This window comes from Dermacentor variabilis, unplaced genomic scaffold (genome assembly GCF_050947875.1).
Source record: "Dermacentor variabilis isolate Ectoservices unplaced genomic scaffold, ASM5094787v1 scaffold_16, whole genome shotgun sequence".
NCBI lineage: Eukaryota > Metazoa > Arthropoda > Arachnida > Ixodida > Ixodidae > Dermacentor > Dermacentor variabilis.
In genome coordinates, this window is record NW_027460324.1 from 1,169,359 (window position 1) to 1,174,924 (window position 5,566).

Consider the following 5,566-nt stretch of genomic DNA (forward strand, 5'->3'; position numbering starts at 1 on the left):
CACTGCGTGTGCCTTGTTACTGTCCTCGTGCACGTGGCTGGCGGTCGAGGTCTTTTGCGTCCGGTCCAAGTTTTGCGCTCACGGAGACGCCAGTACCGGCGAAGTGTGGGTTACCGAGCGTTAACATTGCGTGCGCACTTTGGTTTGTAGGCCCACTTTTTTTTCATCTCATTCCTTTCTTCGGACCTGCACCCCCAGGTATGGTGTCTGTAAAATATTATACTTCAGCTTAAACAACAACAGAAAGAAATAACGGCTGCTTTATTCAGCGAGCACCATGTAAATGCCGAGTGCCGCGACAAACACCCATAACCGTGCCAGGCTATAGCAGACGACGCTCGGACGCTTGGCGCGGAGGTCGATGGCAGCGCTGCGGTGGCGGGAACGGCAGCGGGCTAAATGGTGCGCATAGGCTAGGAGTTGTGCCACTTAAACAGGATCTATAAACGTTATTGCGGCGGCCTGGGCGGTCGATGTGGTACTGATCGTTTGATCATATTTACGCGGTGCTTAGAGAACATGTGCTCCTTTTTAGTGTGAATTAACGATCACTAAGCCCTGGGTCCTGTGCAATGCTATTAGCTCGCTGTATGTTTCTTGCGGTGCGCCGTTGTTGATTATCGTAGTACGGTCCACACGCGCTTTCTTTGTGCCCGGCTCATGAGAAGCTGTTGTACTCTCGCCGCTCCCGCCTCGGCTCACAGTGCACGGAAGAATGTGTTGATAGTTGTGCTATCGCGTGCTGTAGTTCACCGCAATTCAACACTACGCTGGACGGACTGTTGGTGCAGTCGATGCGGCGTGAACGGACACGAAGGAGCACTCGCCTCAGAAGGTAAGTCCGGCGCCTAGCGCATTCTTATGGTTCATGTAGTGTACCTTGTCGTGCGCAGCAGAAGATGATTAGTACAGCTACAAAAACAGTAACAGTGATTCCATAATGTTCGTTCGATATCGTAGTGCACATTTAGCAAAACGTTTCACGAAAATTACCCCGAGATTGATGTTGTTAAGAGCTTCATCTATTGTTTATTTTCTTTTTGTTATGAAGTATGCTAGCGCCGGGGCATCGCTTGGTCTGAACGGGCACAAAAATTCAAGCAGGGAATGTCACTGCTTCTGTACGTAATTTCTCAGCAAGAAATCGTATAGACAATTCTAGAAGTACGTTGATGTGTTGTGCAAATGTTTTCACATCTAACGTCAACGCGCGACGGCATCCAAATGATCTGACTCGTGAGAAGATTTTAGCTTGTATGCAAACTTTGATGCTTATAGATTGTCGCCAAGGCAACCTGTATTTCTTGTGTCTAGTGTTCTGTTTGTTTTCGTGCCTTTGACACGTTGAATAACTGCCTGTGATGTAAGAATGAAATATTTCATTTGTCTAAGCGGATGCAGCTTCTTGTAGCTGGCTGTACGAGAGCTTTCCACAATTTGACGCGGTGTTGTTAAATCACAAGTTTGCAGATTCAGCAGTGATTACAATAAGCTGAACATTTATTGTTTAGGGATGTCACAATTTCCAGAGACTGAGGCATCTCTGCACCACAAAGGAGACTGCGGCACTATGCAGCCTGAACAGCGCGACAAAGCATCTGATCTGCCTGCTTTGACAAGGTACGTACAAAACGGTCACAGCCATTTATGTGTTCTAGGTTCTGTTCGTGTACTTGGTACCTGCCAACTTTCCCGATTAGTTTCTGCTTTTCCAAGTGTGCTGTTTGTGTACAGCGTGTCAAGGTAAATAATGGTTAATAATGTATGCATAGAAAAATGTGGGCGCTGAGAGAAAGCTTTAGGAAAGTGCGTGCTGTCTTTCCAACACAGGATTTCTGTCTAGAATTTTTGCAAAATATGAAGTGCAGAGGCTGGCAGGTTTGGCAAACAATGTTCAACACTTTTGCTTTAGATTTTAATGTAGCCAGTTCATTATCTGTCCCTAGTATAGCATAGCGTCAAGCTTGAAGCTGATCTCTGATGTCACGTGAGTTGCACGATGTAATAATGTGGTATCACAAACTGCTTGTTACGCATGTCAATCAACATGGTGCAGTGGTCACAGGTGCGAGTATAACCAAAAGCTGGGCATTCTTTGCCCTTCTGCACATGATGTGGGATAGAGCTTGAACTATGCTATAGTGGCACCATCTCCCTCACCTTCTCTTCCTCATTATTCTGTTAACTTGCACTAAAATGCACAACTTCTAGAGGCTTAATTATGGTGTTGTCTGCTGAACTTGGCTGATGTGAATTTCAGTAGTCTGGGGTACCCTGAAAGCCATGCTGTACTTTGCATGCATTTTAATATGGTCAACTTGAAATATGTGATTGGCTGTGGCATTCTCAGAGAAACAAAGCCTCTTGTGAATAATGCATACATGCATTATTCGCATTTTCTAATACTCTTTCAAGAAGCAGCCTGTAGGCTGCTCCCCGAAGAAGTGACCACCTTTGCTTACTCTACATGGCACTCTGGTCCAGTTTACTTAACCTGTCTGCCATCTATGCACGAGGAGGACAGAAGCGAAAAAAAGGGACCTTCGATTAATGTTTTTGCACAGATGGCTCATACATTGCACTTTTCTTATCTTGCGGGCTTTGTTAACTCAAAGCTTTCTATGGGCGAATATCAGCATTTCATTCCTATTGATACCTAATAAGAATTACTTTGTTCATAGTGTCACTTTTTATATTATACTCTTGTGAGAATAAGCTCACTTGTTTTAATGCAGATGTGGCTGGGCCTGCAGAAAGAGTGTAAGAAGACTACTGTGTTGCTGATCAGTGCTGGTGCTGATCTCTACGTCTGAGTTGGCCTCACAACGTCCAGGCGCCACTGTGCTTTGCTTCTTTGACAAGGTAATATGATATAGACAACTTGCACCTCAGTATCAGTTTTGAGAAATATGCTAAGTCACAAGGGTTGGCCTTGGTGATAAATACACTCGTGTTCTTTTTTTAAAGCGCTTCGATTAATGTTCTTGTACAGATGGCCCATACATTGCATTTTTATTATCTTGCAGGCTTTGTTACTCTAAGCTTTCTATGGGCGAATATCAGCATTTCATTCTTATTTATACCTAATAAGTATTACTGTGTTCACAGTGTCACTTTTTATATTTACCGTATTTACTCACATAATGATCGCACTGACGCAATGATCGCAGCCCTGAATTTTGTCGTCCAAATTCGATTTCTTTTATTTCCTGTGTTGATCACACTCCGAAATTGCCGCAGCGATCTGTCATGTGCCAAGTCTAGCTATTAATGGTCGCGCTTACCATCTGTAGGATGCTACGCGAACAACTCTTCAAGACAAACCAAGCAGTCTGCACGCACCAAACATTCTTAAGCAGATGCCCGATTTCATTCCTTTCATCACTTTCCGCACTTCCATGACAAAAAAGCTACAACCAAAATTGCCTTCATTATGTGTAGGCTTTGTAATGGTTGTGGTCAAGAACAACAAAAAAGGCACCTTTAGATTCTTCTTATCTGCACTCGTGGGCACGCAATAAATCTTGTAACACTTGTAACACAGCTAAGATATTCGCCCACCCTTATCGGAAACGTGCTGTATTAGGATAGTAGTGAAGACAGATGCCGCTGTTTCCGCAGCATGCCCGCCGTGTCTTTCTACGTCACTGGCAGCTAAGCGCGCCCATCTGTTTCTGCCCCCTCATAGTGGACATGGCTACGTTATTGCCACAAACTTACTGATATTAATGATATTATTCATTCCGGATACGGAAGAAACTGTTTCAATGCATGTAATGTACTCACGAGAAAAAAAATCGCGTTCGGCGCATTTGGTGTGTTCAGCTTGCTGCGCCGGCCGCCATTTTTGTTTTGGTGTCCCGCACTACACTCAGTGGCAGCCACCTATTTGTTGACCTGTTGCCATCCCGCAGCAAACGCGGGATAAAAAAAATTCTTTTTGCAGGAAATTTAACCGGCGTAATGATCTGAATAAAATCTGAATTTTCGACCATTTATTTACAGAAAAGTGCGATCATTATGCGGGTAAATACAGTACTCTTGTTACACCAAGCTCATTTGTTTTAATGCAGGTGTAGCTGGGCCTGCAGAAGAGCTGTAAGCAGACTGCAGTGTTTCTGATCAGTGCTGGTCTCCACGTCCGAGTTGGTCCCACAACATCCAGGCACCACGGTGCTTTCACAAGGTAATATGATATGGACACCTTGCACTTCAGTATCAGTTTTTGAGTTTGACTTTTGATAAATATTTAAGAAGACACAAGGGTTGGGCCTTGGTGATAAATACACTCGTGTTCTTTTTTTAAAGTGCTCTTTCTGCAGTGTTCCTCATGTACATGTTTTCAGAGGATGCTTACATTCCTTAAATGCCATGGAGCTTGTTTAGGCCCTAAACTAGAACTCTTTCACAAAAACTATCTTTTAGTTTCTATAGTAGTATTAAAGGCGAATTAATCTTTCCTATAAACAATTCTGCAGTGGCATCTATGCAGTGTTTTCCGTCTGCATATTCCGCAGTGCGGTAGCGAAGAGCTGTGCTATCTGTGTATTCACTTGCATGAGCTTGTTATACTTGTTCATTTAATGTAAAATACTTGTGGAAAAGTATTAGACTATTTCTGTGGTCTTGTATTGCAATTCTGCAGCCATTTATATTGTTTGTAGAACACGAACATTTAACAGAGACAGGAACAAGACAATGCGAGGACGAGCACTTGCTTTCAACTGCTTTGGTTAATGTTGAAATATCACTTTACATAGGTAGAAAGTCGTAAGCCTCCGTGTTCTCTTTTTCCTGTTTCTTTGTGAGATTTTCACGCTTTACACACAATATCATGCAAGAACCAGCCCATTCAGTTATGCAGTGGAGCCACCTATTATGCATGTCAGTTCCAATGGCTTGTTAGAATCTAACAGGGCCGGCTGCTTTGTTTACATTTTTTTGCAGAGGCATACGAGTACTTTGTGTCAAAAACGCCGAGCACTGTGGATACAGAGGCAATGAGGCTGAAGGACCTGAACAAGCACCTGGCCACCATGCTTCGGTATACAAAATAAAGATGGTTTGTGTTAATTGTGTGCCCTAAAAAGTGTCCTCTTTGTCTCCGAGCTGGCACATCGGCCGACTCGTGATAGAAATTAACTCGCTGTAATGTTGGCAGTAGATGTTACTGTGTGGAACTTCACCAAAAATATTGCATGAACAAAAGAACTCGTTCAACACAAATGAGAACACTTGTAGAATGCAGCTAAACAAGAATAGTGTCATTTTTCATAGCTGAACGAGAACATTTTCATGTAGCATACACAAACGAGAACGATATCGTTGAGCATAGACGTGCGAGAACTATCTCGTCAACATAGCTATGCGAGAATAATCTCGTTTAATGTACCCATACGAGAACGATCTCGTTCAGTGACGATGTCCTCTCGTACACGTGACATACGACATCGTCGAGTCTACGGAGCAATAATAGCTTAGAGAAGTTCTCGTAAAATTCTCATACATATTTTTTCAATAGGGAAGGCCCGCAAAAGTGGCTGATGAAGGTGATGCCCGCGAAAGC

General features: G+C 43.4%; 1 long non-coding RNA gene across 2 annotated transcripts; it reads left to right on the forward strand.

Annotated features, from left to right (window-relative positions):
* The first annotated feature begins 462 nt into the window (after positions 1–462).
* Positions 463–5,073, forward strand: LOC142568026 (uncharacterized). 2 transcript variants are annotated; one of them, XR_012825346.1, is made up of 5 exons: positions 463–835; positions 1,512–1,620; positions 2,736–2,862; positions 4,074–4,186; positions 4,948–5,073. It is a non-coding gene; the product is annotated as an uncharacterized LOC142568026 (long non-coding RNA). The 2 variants fall into 2 exon arrangements; XR_012825345.1 differs by having other exon boundaries at positions 1,530–1,620.
* The last annotated feature ends 493 nt before the right edge of the window (positions 5,074–5,566 follow it).